The 12,983-nt window shown below is 47.0% G+C and overlaps 1 long non-coding RNA gene and 1 pseudogene across 1 annotated transcript in view; one reads left to right on the top strand and one right to left on the bottom strand.

Annotated features, from left to right (window-relative positions):
• Positions 1-12,983, bottom strand: part of LOC129388015 (uncharacterized) — a 49,256-nt gene that overhangs the window by 35,463 nt on the left and 810 nt on the right. The window contains exon 2 of the long non-coding RNA XR_008615121.2: positions 11,995-12,119. This is a non-coding gene — a long non-coding RNA (uncharacterized lncRNA). The remainder of the gene's footprint in view (positions 1-11,994; positions 12,120-12,983) is intronic.
• On the top strand, positions 7,030-12,001 carry LOC140213742 (piggyBac transposable element-derived protein 3-like; annotated as a pseudogene).

Genomic DNA, 12,983 nt, shown 5'->3' on the forward strand with positions numbered 1-12,983 from the left:
AGTTTCTTTCTGTCCTCGCTGCTTGTTCGGCAAGCGGCTCGCCGTCGCTAAATGTGACTTTGAGCATATGCTGGAACTCGGCATTGTCCTACACCCAGTGCTTGGGCTTCGTCACTGCATTTGGTACCAAAGAAGGATCCGAATTATTGGTGTCCATGTGGAAACTACCATGCTCTCAATGCTCAAACCGTACATGGCAGATACCCACTTCCCCATATTCAAGATTTCACATCTAATCTGAATGAGTGCAACATCTTCAGCAAAGTGAATCTGGTTAAGGCGTAACGCCAGATACCAGTTGAACCCAACGACATTCCCAAAACTGCCATCACGACGCCCTTCGATTTATTCGAACGTGTGTATGCCTTTTGGACTGCGCAATGCTGGACAAACTTTCCAGCACTTTATCACTGAGCTGACACGAGGTTTGCTTGCAGTCTTTGCGTACATCGATGACATACTACTAGCGCCACTCCGGAAGACCACAAGCGTCACTTCAGTAAGCTTTTACGTCTGCAACAGTATGGCCTCGTCGTGAACCCACAGAAATGTGTTTTTGGAAGCTCCAAGCTAGATTTCATCAACGATCGTGTTTCGGCACTCTGCATCCCACATCGAGGCTAGTCAAGAGTTTGCTGGCGCCCAACACTCTTCACTAGATTTCCTAGGTATACCTTGAGGCGCAAAATACATTTCTTGTGGCACAAATACATATACCTAGGAAATCTAAGCACCAACTTGCACAAGAAGAACTCTTCACTAGCTTTGCGAGTTCTTGGGCCGTGTCGATTTTTCACGCCGTTTTATTCCACACTGTACAGCTTTACTGCAGCCTATCACCAACCTATTGAAAGACCACGAAGCCCGTCTTCAACAATACCATGGTCACCTCGGGATCAGGCTGCCTTTTTGCCTGCTAAGCAAGCTGCTGCTGAAGCAACTCTGCTGGTGCATCCCCATTCTGATGCACTGGCTAGAGTAAGGGTTCTTCCACTATGGCCATCAAAGCGGAGTTTTATGCAGGTTTCAAATATATCATTAGTTTTTGTATAGCTGCTATATTTCCTTAGTTACGTTCTACCCTTAGTTACGTTCTACACAACTGCGTAATTTAGTAATCTTTGGAGGCACTTCCTTGCGTATAAAATTTTCACAAAAAGCATCGTGCTGTAGCTTATTTAGCCCGCCATAGACCGTAAAGTCCCGATATCTATCCAAACAGTACATACACTTACTGGAACTATGCAAAAAAACATACAGGACACTTTAATAAAGTTTTTTCCCAATATTGGGAAGTACCAGGTGGCACAGAGCAGTGACGATTGGATCACATTGTGCTCCGCTTCTTGAAACGATATCATGCGGAAATTTCACCGAAACCCACCTAAGAAGTATATATTCTTTTTCGGGAAGTTGAGAGGATTTGATGGACACCAAAATCTGGCACCAGGACCCGCTTCACAAGGACCTATCAAGATAAGAAGAAACGAGTTGCACAGACGGAGCTAACCCTAAGAACGGCTTCAGTCAGCGGCGCAGCGCGCGGACACTCGCATGTGCGGGGTGCGCGACGAGTGTGTGCGCGTGGACTTTTTAACCATAAAAACGGGCTTTTTTGGACATTCTCTCACCGAGTAAAGAAGCCAAAGGTGAGTGATATTTACCTCACATTTGGACTTTTGAGTGCGAAAACCCACGTACTTGGCAAGAAACGAGTGAGCGTAACTGTAGACATTGCGCAGCAGAAAGCGGCGGTCGACAGCATGCCTAAAGTGGCCTAACGACTTTTCAACTATATGGAAGTCGACGAGGAGCTTCGCGGCCCCTCTCGGGCGTCAGAGAACCACGCAAATCAAGCGAGTAGCATCGCGCAATGAGTGGAATTAAATAAGGAAACGCGAACGTTGGGCGACGCATCTCGACAACAAGAGGAATGCTGCCGCAAGTCTCGACAACGAGAATGCTGACGTGAGTCTCCCTTGTGCGTGGACGGACGATGCCTGGCACACCGTTCTTTCACGCAGACAAAAAAAGAAAAATCAAACAAGCGAAAAAGAACCCGAGAAGGGGACCAAAAAGAAAAACGAAAGAACACCAGGCAACTCTTCTGCTGCCGCAGGAGGAGAGAACCAAATTAAGCGGGGTTTCCACTGTAGAAAACGCCGCGGTCCGCCACCCCTCACAAAGGAGGATATAAAGGCTATTCTGAGACCACACAAAGGCCTTATAGTCAAGAATGTGCTCGGATCAGAGCTTTCTGTGGCAGTGATAGAGGCGACAGCTTTTTACTGCGGGTCCACCCAGGATCGAACATTGTAATATCCACGCCACACGAACAAGTGGCGGGTATGGCTGCCTAGCATGGCTGATAAATGCTGTAGACATGCTTCACGTTTGTCAAGGATTAGAAATTATGGAGGAAAACGAACCAAATTTCCCCGACAAGTGTAAACTGCTATGTAGAGAGCTAACATGTCTGCTGTAACACACTCAAAAGAAAAAGCAGCTGGCACAAACCACTCACAGGTATAACATGATGCAAATCAATGTAAAGAAACTCAAAGCTTTGCAAAATAAGGTAATCAGCTGCAGCTGCAAGGGTTTCCTTTATGGCAAACATTGAGAGCCTAAAATAGCAACTCACAAAAGAGCGAACCCTCGCATTAAACAAGCACCAAGTGCACTTCCACAAGTTCAACAGCTGGCATTTGAAACGTACTTGCAGCAAGTGAAAGCGAAAGGCCCTCAAGGCATCAGGTACGCCAGAATGTGGGTTATGAATTGCCTGCGTCTCTGCATTGCCAGCCCGAAGTCATACAATGTTCTGCGCAACATGGAGTTGCTTCCTCTCCCAACCTGCAGCCGTCTGAATCAAGTTCGCACTTGTGCGCTCCCCTGTGAGTACAGGTACAATCAGATTGCACTAATATTAATATATAATAGACGTAACGTAATAAATAAACTTCCTAACAGTTTAGTGTACTTTTAGTGTCAACCCAATATATTGGCTACCTACTATCGTGTGAGGGAGTGGCCATATATATATCACAATTGTACTACCTTTTCTTGACATAGGAAGCAATGCAAGGTTCTAACTTATACCAACTAATCTGAGAACAGTGTTGCTGTTGGCACTACTTGATGCCAATAACATTGTTGTATTCAGCACGCTGGAATGCAATATATATATAAAGAAAGCACACAACTCGGTCGACAAAACTCGGGTGCGCCACAATCTCAGGTACAGCACAGAACGTGAGCTTCAGCGGAGGCTGGTCAGCAAAGGCCTGAGCCTACAGTTGCGTATTGTTTTGTTGCAACTGTCGCTTGACAGTATGCAGGCGAGTCCCAATCATGCTTGTTACAAAACTTTGTTGGCAAATAAAAGGCAGGGCAGACATAGCATGATTTGAGCGCACGTTCAAGTCATGCAAGCAGCGTAGGAAGCAAAGGGGGCAAAGTCGCAGCAAGGAGCAAGATAGAGTGGTGGTGCCACCTGGCGGCAACCTCAGAACTGGAGACACCAGTGACAATGAAGCAGGCAGAGTCGTTGAAAACCAAACCTAGTCTAGTAGTGTTGCTCTGCGCAGCATCCCAGTGCTTCTTGCGGGAGTCAGCGTCACCTGAGGCAATAGGCCCCACCACGTTCGGCCTGTAAAGATGACTCCACTCCCGCAATGCAATTGAAACCCTCGTGTGAAAGACGCCAATGATCCAGTGACAGTGCAAATCAATAATGCTTGCATAACAGGGAAAAGTACATACAGGCAAGGCCTTGGTACAAAATGTGATGAATACATATAGCTCACAATGGTCTGTTTACTTTGGCCAAAGTATACCTGTAGCCTAAGTGTGCTAACATTGGATTGTGAACTTCTCACAACTCACCCAAAGTGCAGAACATATCCTTTGCAGGAAATGATCGCAGTGGAACAAGCATTAAGAGAAAAATGTGCGCAGAGCTGCAGGCAGAGCAGCTCAGCAGCCATGGAGGAAGGAAAAAGGAAAAAGATTGAGCCGTCACGACGGTGCTCGCAAGAGATCCAAGAGCACTACCCCCCCCTAAGGGACCACTTGGCGCCATTCCCCAATCTTACACCGCTGACGTGAGAAGAAGCTTCTCGTCCCAAGCAAGACCAAGAACTCGCAAAAGAGTGCACCGCTGAACTCAAAGGTGGGTTGGGTGGACATGAGCTCTCAGGATTCCGAAGTGGTAAAGCCTCTTAAAGAACAGAACAGGCTCAGGCAGGAACAGATAAGAACCATGCAGGCGCAATACAACAACATACCAGGAGCAAAACAGAGCTCTGAGAGCAGATAACATTGCTAAACAAACGCAAAGATTAAGGAGAACAGAAGGGTGATAAAGAGGTATTCCAATCGGTGTTGGAAACATCACATGCAGATCCTTCTCTGAAAAAGAAGCGGGTGAAGGATTTGGAAGCGGGAAACAACTACAGTCAAGCCCACTTATAGCGGCCCCACTTAAGACGAACGCTCGCTTATCGCTAACAAGTCCGGCGTGACCGTCAAAATGTATATTAGGGCTATGGCGCTCGGTCTCAGCTACAACGAACGCCCGTGAGCCTAGCCGATCGGCTACAGCGAACGCCTTGGTGTCGCGGACAGCTTTCCATGTGGTGAAAGCCGCCGACCCTGTGCTGTGCATGCTCCGAGAATCGGCTTTCCCGCAGCGTCTCACCGGAGGCACGGAGGAGCGGTGATGCGGCAAGGGGATTGCAACGGAAAAAAAAAAAAAATGCTGGCCCAGCACACATGAGCCACGTGGACACGCAAGTCGAAGGGAAGCCCTAAAGTGACAGCTTATTCGCCACGGGACCCCACTCGCCATCATAGACGTCAAGGCAGTGGCGAAGTTGTGCTTGTGGTTGTGCTTTTGGAAGTTGGCTTGTGGTTGTGCTAGCGTTCTCGGCGTTGTTTCCTACTGGTGTGCTCCCGTGGCTACCCGAGATGGTGGATTTGCCAGCGTCTACTTCGACAGTGAAGCGAAAAGCTTTGGATTTGGACACGAAACTTGATTTTGAAAGACCTTTCCCAAGGTGCGAAAAACCACGAACTGGTGAAAAAGTATGGTTTGTCAAAATGGACAATATCCACAATACTGAATGAGGACAAAATCTACAAGAGTGCCGCCACGGACTCCGCGATGAGGAAGCGCTTACGGAAAGCCACATATGCAGATGCTGAAGATGCACTTCTAAAGTGGTTCCTTGATGCTCGAGCACGCAATGTTCCTATCAGCGGGCCGCTGATGTTGTCTAAAGCAAAGGACTTGGCGTTCCTCTTGGACTTCTCAGATTTTTCCCCTGGCAATGGCTGGCTCCATCGCTTCAAGCTCCACCACGGAATTATTTTCAAGTCCATCAATAGCAAATCGGCATCACTAAGCGATGAAGACATCAACACGTGGATGTCTAAAAACTTGGCCTGTGTATCAAGTTATGCTGAAAGGGATGTATATAACGCCGACGAAACAGCCCTATTCTATCAAATGCTGACTGGCAAAACGCACGCTATGAAGCATGGCACATGTGCTGGCGGCAAGCACAGCAAAGTTCACATAACTGTGCTTTTGTGCACCAACATGCATGGAAGCGATCAATGCTTGCAATATGTTATCGGCAAATAAAGGAGGCCACGTTGCTTCCGCACATATGTATCAGTGCGGTACAGGCATAAGTCGTGGATGACACACGAGTTGTTTGCGGAATGGCTAGTTGATTTTGACAGCAGCATGGCGAAGAAAGGGTGCAAAGTTCTTCTGATTCTCAACAACTGCACCGCCCACTATGTCCAAGCTGTCTTAACGGTAGTTCAGCTGCTTTTTCTGCCGCCAAATGTAACCTCAAAAGTGCTAGCGCTGGACATGGGCGTAATATGGTCGTTTAAAGCGGCCTACAGGCACCGTGCTGTGCAGCGGATACTGATTGCAGTTGACCGTCCTGCTGCTAATGTACCTCTGCAGGTCTCGCTGTACTCAGCGGTTGAAATAAAGCGGCATGGATGGAAGTGACATCCAAATGCATCTGGAATTGTTTTCGCAAAGCCGGCTTCACTGACGCACCTGAAGCAAACATTGAAGACACTCAACAAAGTGAGCCTGACGACGACTTGTGGCGACGCTTTGTTGATGCTAACCTGGCCGGCTGCGATCTTGATTGGCAAGATTTTGTTGATGCAGACGACGCTGCTGAAGTTGCGGAGTCGTTTTGCGACGGGCATCAAGCGACGCCGAAGCATCGGACGACGACAGCGATCCATCGGAGCCAGCACCCATAAGCGCGACCACAGCAGTGAGCCATATTGAGGCACTTAGAAATCTTGTGTATTTTAAGGCCTCGGGTGACGAACACATTGCAGCTTTCAACAAGCTTGAAACTGCCGTCATTGAATGTGCTCTCAAGAGGCAGACAACGATCCCCAATTTTTTTTCTCAATAAATTTTTGTTTTGATTGATGTCAATTTTCGTGCGTGGCCCACAAATCACGAACTTCTTGATACAATGAACGAATTCTGCGCGACGCTCGGGTTTGTTATAAGCGGGCTCAACTTATGAGCAACGTTTTGACAAAATTGAACACGAAACGAAGCTGCTTCATGGCATGATTGTCGCAAACACTTTTGGTATAGCGTGTCACTGATCTTGGGGGCGTGCAGACGGAAGAGATGGAGTCGGGAGACGCAGGTGAGCACAGCAAACAGATTTTACTCAGAACAAACCCAAAACACATTCAAAACTCAGTTAACTCCAAATAACATTCCTAAGAAATGAAACACCATAAAGTGACATTGGCACCTTTGTCGCCTACTTAACGGTGACTAAATATGTCCTAATTGCCGGCCGTGTCAGTCCCTAGTGCCTTCTAGGCGAAGGTCCGGCAACCCTAGATTATGGCTGCGATGCTGACAAAAAGAAATGCTCTTACAAAGTTCTGTCGTCGCACGTATCTCCCATGCGTGTCAGCTCTTCGTCATAGTCTGTACTCCCGCCGACTCCGCAAGCCTTGGTATCAGCCGGCCAGCTCATTCGTCTCGGATGTCGGTGTCTCGAACTCTGTCGGTGACGTGGCACTCCGGCCTCCCTGGCTAGGCCTAACGCCGGGTTCTGCCGCTACTTCTTCGAGTGCCGACGAGACGTCCCAGGGACTATCGGCTGTTGCTGGTCTGCCTCTGAAGAAGGATCCTTCCTGGAGTGCCCGGCAGCACCGTGAGAGGCTGCAGCAGGTCCAAGGAGCCTCGCTTGAATGACGCCGAGGTCAACGGCCACACCCTGAATCGCTAGCGTCACGGGCTTGACGGGCTTGTACATAGCTCCCGTCGCCAGTACGATTCTGATGCACCAACCTTCTTGGCCCAGAGCCAGATCGATAATGCCAGCTCAGTGCCGCTTCTCTCCCCATCACAGCTCAGGTCACACGCCTCGAGGGCTTATGCCGTTCGAATCGATCTGCACACATCGTCCTCTTTCTTTCTTTTTGTGCCGCATGCCTTTAACAAATGACTATGATTCAGCAGATGGATGAGCAAATGGGGGCCGAGGCCGTGAACAGAGACACACAATGGCAATGGCTGTGCCAGGAAATTCAGAAGTTTAAAGATGGCCCAGCACAATAATGCAATCTGGCAGTGGAACTGCAGGGGTTTCTCGCACAAACGAGCCATTCTTCAGTCGTTCCTGACTAACAGGGATAAGCTGGAAGTCATAGCGTTACAGGTGAGTGGAACAAACGCGAAGCTTCTAGCTATACATTGTATGCGGGATGAGGGGACAATACACTGGTCGTCACTCTGGTTAAACGGAATGTCACAGTGTTGCAGCAGGAGACCGTGTCAGTGCAGCTGGATTATGTACTGATCGAGCTAGCCCTTTGAAAGCGGAAGGATAAAAATTTTTTTGTGTTAAATGTGTACAGTTTCTCGAGGCAGAGGCAGTTTTGCTCTAATATGCACAGTTGTATAAGAATGGCACCGTCAAAGCAGGTGCTCCATTATTACTAGATGTCTATAACTGCATGTTGCTCAGTGGCACCAACACAATGGAACGGGGAACGAACGATGCAGAAGGCAGAAAAGACAAGAGATGCTGGCTTGGGTCCTTGGTTTCTGTGCTGCCTAAAGGGGGTATGTGTGTTACTGCATACAGTCTATAATTAGTGCGAGCCACCACCCAACATATCTTGTGCCTTCTCTGTGCTGTCTCTTTCGTGCAGCGCGACTTTTACAGCAAGTACGTCAAGCAGCCATGGCCAGTGGAGTCCTGGAATGAGGACACCACCCACTCGACCTCAAGAGCAACCACCTCGATGGTCCGAATAAATGTTTTTTCTCTCTTTCTGTCTCTTACGGACACCATCTAGCTTGCCTAGGTCATCATTCTTATCAAACACTGATTGTGGTAAGGGACGCACTTTTGCATACGAGTTTTCAGTACTGTGGAGCAGTACATGAAGAACCAATGCAAAAGGTGCAGTGAGTGACACACGAATATCAGCTCAACTTTGAATTGAAAGTGTCACTGCATAAGACCTCTGCAGCTGCCTGTCACAGGCAGCAGTGACACAAGTGATCCCTCCCTGCTTCAAAGCTTTCTTTTTGTCTATGTGCAGGAATGAAAACGCCACCACCAAGATGTGTGGAGAAAGAGGAAATAAGGAGCTTATGTCGCTCCGCAAAAAAGATTTTCCTCAACGAAAACAGCCTACTGAACGTGTCCCCACCAGTCAATGTGGTGGGAGACTTACATGGCCAGCAAGAAGACTTGATCAGAATTTTAAGGAAATTTGGGATGCCTCCATCTACCAGATACCTTTTTCTCGGAGACTACGTAGACCACGGCCATCGCTCGACAGAAACATTTTGCTTGCTGCTGGCACTAAAGATTAAATATCCCAAGCATGTCTACTTACTTCGGGGCAACCATGAGTGCACAAGGATAAACCAAAAATATGGGTTCTACGACGAGTGTGAGTGCCCCCTTCCTTTGTGTGCCTACTTAGAAGCGGGTCTGTTGTCAGTTTCCTGTGGCAGCTAAACAGATTGTGGTTTTTGCACGTAAAAACCTCAAATTTTTAGTTGGCTCAAGATTACACTTACTACTTCCAAGATTCTTTAGGCATTGGATTTTAAGAAAGTAGGCTACTGTCTACATTTTGTCACGTTGTGCCAAACACACACCTCCCACTGTAGCCAGCTTCAAGCAACGGTTGGCCCTGAGAAAGAGACCAGTTCACAGGAGGATGGAGCCTTGCAGTGGTGAACAGCTGGTTGAACAAGGAATGCTGCTGCAGTCAACATTTTGACAAGTCGGCCTGCCTTTATTGGGGCAGAAACCACTTTCCTTAGCAGTGTTTTTATGCATGCATAGCTCACTCTCTCCCACACCTAGTGAGAGAGGGAGAAGAGATAAGCCGGTGTGCGAAATTACTGGAAGTCGAGCATTGTTTGAAAAAAGGAGAGAGGAGAAAAGGAAGATTGGGTCACGAATATAACCAGCAGCCTTGAATTCTTTTTCGCCCTGGGGACAGGCCTCGTATTTCAGATGATACGGCGGACAAGATTCTACAACAAATAGCTGCAGGAAACTCATCGGACATCAACCTCGCCGATAGTGATGAGCCCACCACAGTTGATCCGAGCTTTTCTGCACCTCTGGGAGGTATCAGCTCTGAAGAGGACAGCAGTGATGGCGATGGCCCGTCCACTTCTGACAGCAAAATGCCTGGGGCACGCTGGAAACGCCACCAAGGGTAAGCAACGTGGCACGTATGGCTTCGCTGCGATTGTTGTGATAAACCTGCGAGGAGGCAAATATGTTTTTTTTTTCACATTGGTTTTTCGTTTGTATGCAGGCCCATTTCAACGTGGTTTCCAGCTTTCCTCCCCAGCAATGCAGATGACAGTGGACGGCGGATCTCTTGTACTGCCTACGACTATTTCGGTCAGTATGTACCTAAAGAGCTCTATCAAAAAATGGCATACGCAATGAACAGGAGCCATGTGGAAAATACTAGACGTTCTTTAAATGTATCAGCTGAGGAACAGAAGACATTTTTTGGGACTTCATTTTGGGACTTTTGGGCTACCCGCAGATTCAGATGTATTGGAGCAGGAAGACAAAAGTTCCTCTGGTAGCCGATAACATGACTCGGAACAGATATTTTAAACTACGACACCATCTTCAGATTGTTAGTGAGCTTGATGTCACAGATGAAGAGAAGAAAGAGGATCTGCTCTGGAGAACAGTGCCCCTTGTTTCTTTCCTTCTACAAGGCTGTCGCAAACTCCCTCGCCCCGAGCATGTTTGCATTGATGAGCAGATGATACCATTTACCGAGCGAACGCAGCTCAAGCAGTTTGTATTGCGCAAGCCGAACCCTGAGGGATTGAAGAATTTTGTCCTTGCAACACCAAATAGACTCATTCTTGACTTTGAGATTTACCAAGGTGAAAAATCAAAGTTGTCTCCAGAAAGCTCAGGAATAGCAGAATCTGCGGTGCTGCGTCTGACAGAGACACTCATCCCGGGGACGAAGTTGTATTTTGATAGGTATTTCACATCAGGTCCACTCCTAGACAAACTTCTACAAAAGGGCATTGCTGCAACTGGACCAGTGATGAACAACGGACTGCCAAAAGGAGTAAAGCTATCCAGTGAAAAAGAACTTAAGAACTTAGGACGAGGAACTTCAGAAGTACAGATAAGGAAAGACCATCGCCAGATTGTTGTACGGTGGTATGATAATAAGCCTATAACTCTGCTCTCATCAGTTCATGGCCAAGACCCGGAAGACAGCTGCCGCAGATGGTCAAGAAAGTACAAGAAGTACCTTGATGTGCCCCAGACACGTCGTCAAAATGTATAATCTCAAAATGGGTGGGGTTGACATAGCCGATTGGATGATTAGCTATTACAGAATGAAGGCCCGGGTCAACAAATGGACCATTTGAAGCATATTTCATTTGTTTTACATTGCACTGAGCAACTCATGGGTCCAGTACAGTGAGGACACGCGCACACAGAAAAAACAGCAAAAGGAAATCATGAAATTCTTGGAGTTTCGGCTTTCAGTAGCTGAATGTTTTGTCAATGAAGGCCGGAAACATGACGGCACTGACAGCGACAGTGATGATGAGTGGGCTCCGCCAGCTAAGCGTCCCAATCATTCAACAGGTGCTACCAAAGGTAACACCAGTCGTTCCTTCCCCAAAATTACTGATGCTGTGAATGCCGCCCGCTGCAGGTTACAAGGGTGCAGCACGAAGACTAAGTTCTTTTGCACAAGATGCAACATGTTCTGTGTAACAAAGGACAGGCAATGCTTTGAAATGGCTCACAAGTGACCACAAGAGTGGACAATATTGTTTCAGAACGGAGTGAAACCTTACCTTTCTTTTTCTGTGATGAAATTTTGATTAATAAACAGATTTCGCACTTCTAAAGCCATTTTTAATATTAAATTTGCTCTTTGCTACAGCGTACCCGCTACCCCAAAAATGACCGGGTAGAGTTCCAGTGTCCAATATATTGGACATCATGCTGTGCTAAAACAGCCGATAATTGTGAAATACTAAAATTCACTTTTCATCTCTGTAATGTAAACCTAAATTTCTGAAAAGCTCACAATAATCTGTGAACTTTAATACACCTCGGAACTCAGGAGGTTATGTTTAAAAGAAAATCATGATAGCAGGCAAAGGCAATGCTTGGCCATGTAGTGCCACTTCGCCTCACATGTCAATTGAGATAAGACGTGATAATCGCAAAAGACCAGTGAGAATTGTGATGTTTAAAACACATTGCATATATCTTAGCGGGCAACAAAAATTCCGGATCGAGTAAAAAATCCTAACTTGTGATGGAGCAGATACAAGGCCGCCACGATGACAAGTTTTATGTCTGAAATATGAGCGAGTGCAACACAGCAACCATGCAACAATACAGTGGCTCAGCCAAAATTATTTTCTAAACTTGCCCGGAGGTGGGGCACGAGGCAGGCGGGTGTAGTCGTGCATCGTTTCGTGCCAGGTGTCCCCAGTACACAGAAATTTGGGAACAGGCCTCGTTTCCAGTGTGCCCTCCATCCTCCTGGCTACGCCCCTGCAACAATCGACAAGAAATGTAATTTGCCCCATCCTCACCCTCCTTGTTCCAAATCAAGCAGGTGCTCCCCTCGCCCTGAAAGTAAATTTCTGGCCACGCCAGTGACAGAATGTGACGAAGAACACAAGATTCAGAACCAGCTTCCACCTTAACACCAGGTGTGCACATGAGAACAGTGCATGTGTGTGCTTCTGCGTTCTGAATCATATCTGCTTACTGCCATGTGACCATGTAAAGTGTACAGTTGGCAATGATGAATATTTGGACACATTGAGTCCAAAGACAGATGCAACAGAACACACCATTATGTCTAGTCTACATTCTTTCATGTGTGCTCAACAGGTTCCATTATGAAAGTTGCAAAGTAGACGAAAGTGTACATGTCCAATGCCATTATAATGGATTCCATTTTGATTTTGACTGCTCATGGTTCTTAATGTGTACTCAATTTTAATACACATGTGCACTCTTGGAATTCCATGTACAGTCACCATGCCCCAAGTGCTAAAGAGGATGTCAGTCTGCAGGGCTGGGGAGCAAGATGTGGCATAATTAACTTGTATCGCAATGCTATTCCACACTATGTTGTTAGCAGTCAAAGGCGCAGCTCCAAGTTAATTTAAACAGCAGAAGGTAATGACATAACCTTATTAGCTTACTCTAGTTAGTTCTGTTTTTTATATGCTTGCTACTTGCCAATTTCTTTACTGAAACACTTTGCTATGGGCACCTAATACCATACAAGAGCATGAGCTTGCTTATCAGCATTTGCGATAACACGATAGCATCTTGGATATTGCATATGTGTCACCATGGCAACTAACTCCGCCTGTCGCCCTCAGAGTTTGTATCCAATGTGAT

Source organism: Dermacentor andersoni, chromosome 10, assembly GCF_023375885.2.
Source record: "Dermacentor andersoni chromosome 10, qqDerAnde1_hic_scaffold, whole genome shotgun sequence".
Taxonomy (NCBI): Eukaryota; Metazoa; Arthropoda; class Arachnida; order Ixodida; family Ixodidae; genus Dermacentor; species Dermacentor andersoni.